General features: G+C 45.4%; 1 pseudogene; it reads left to right on the top strand.

The window, feature by feature from the left end:
* The first annotated feature begins 20 nt into the window (after positions 1 to 20).
* LOC111673311 (ATP-binding cassette sub-family C member 4 pseudogene) lies at positions 21 to 774 on the top strand (annotated as a pseudogene).
* The last annotated feature ends 61 nt before the right edge of the window (positions 775 to 835 follow it).

The following is an 835-nucleotide window of genomic DNA, read 5'->3' on the forward strand; positions in this document are numbered from 1 at the left end:
GTGTGTGTCCATGAGTTAACGCAGAGTTCTCCCGGCAGGCGGAGCCGGTGCAGACGGTGGTGGAGGAGAGTCGAGCTCAGGGAACCATCGGAGTGAGTCTGTACGTCAAATATCTGAGAGCCGGAGCCAACGTCGTGGTTCTGCTCATTGTCCTGCTGGTCAATGTCCTGGCTCAGGTACGCCACAAGAACACAAGGAAAAGTGGGAAAATGTGAAAAAAAAGGAGAAATATGAATGATGAAATGTGTTTTACCATTTAACTGAGATTTAATCAAACACACCTCCATGTTTTTTTATCCTGTAGGTAGCATACATCATGCAGGACTGGTGGCTAGCTTACTGGTCAGTATAAACACCATTAAAGGAGGAAATAATACGTCATTAATAAGTCATTTCATAATTCAACCTTTGTTTTTACCTTTGTTCCATTTCCACTGATCAGGGCTGATGAGCAGGAGAAGCTAAATGCTAACAGCACCATCACCCAAGAGGGAGTAAACATCACCAGAGAGCTGAACACAGATTTCTACCTGGGTGTTTATGGAGGTGATGTGAACACTTGTTGTTGTTGTTGTTGTTGTTGTTGTTTACTGCTTTGTGTGTAACTTTCTGCTGCTGTTTCTCCAGGTTTGACTGTAGCCACCATCATCTTTGGCTTCATCAGGAACCTGGTCCTGTTCAACGTGCTGGTCAGGTGTGCACAGTCTCTGCACAACCGCATGTTCACCGCCATACTCAGGACACCTGTGCGCTTCTTTGACATCAACCCCATCGGTGAGTGAACGTTTAGTGAAACAGCACAAAGATCTGTTGTCTCTGTTCTGAAGTAGAGAAC

The sequence above is a fragment of the Seriola lalandi genome, unplaced genomic scaffold (genome assembly GCF_002814215.2).
Source record: "Seriola lalandi dorsalis isolate HSWRI2012SDOR001 ecotype SW California unplaced genomic scaffold, Sedor1 jcf7180002010280, whole genome shotgun sequence".
Lineage (NCBI taxonomy): Eukaryota > Metazoa > Chordata > Actinopteri > Carangiformes > Carangidae > Seriola > Seriola lalandi.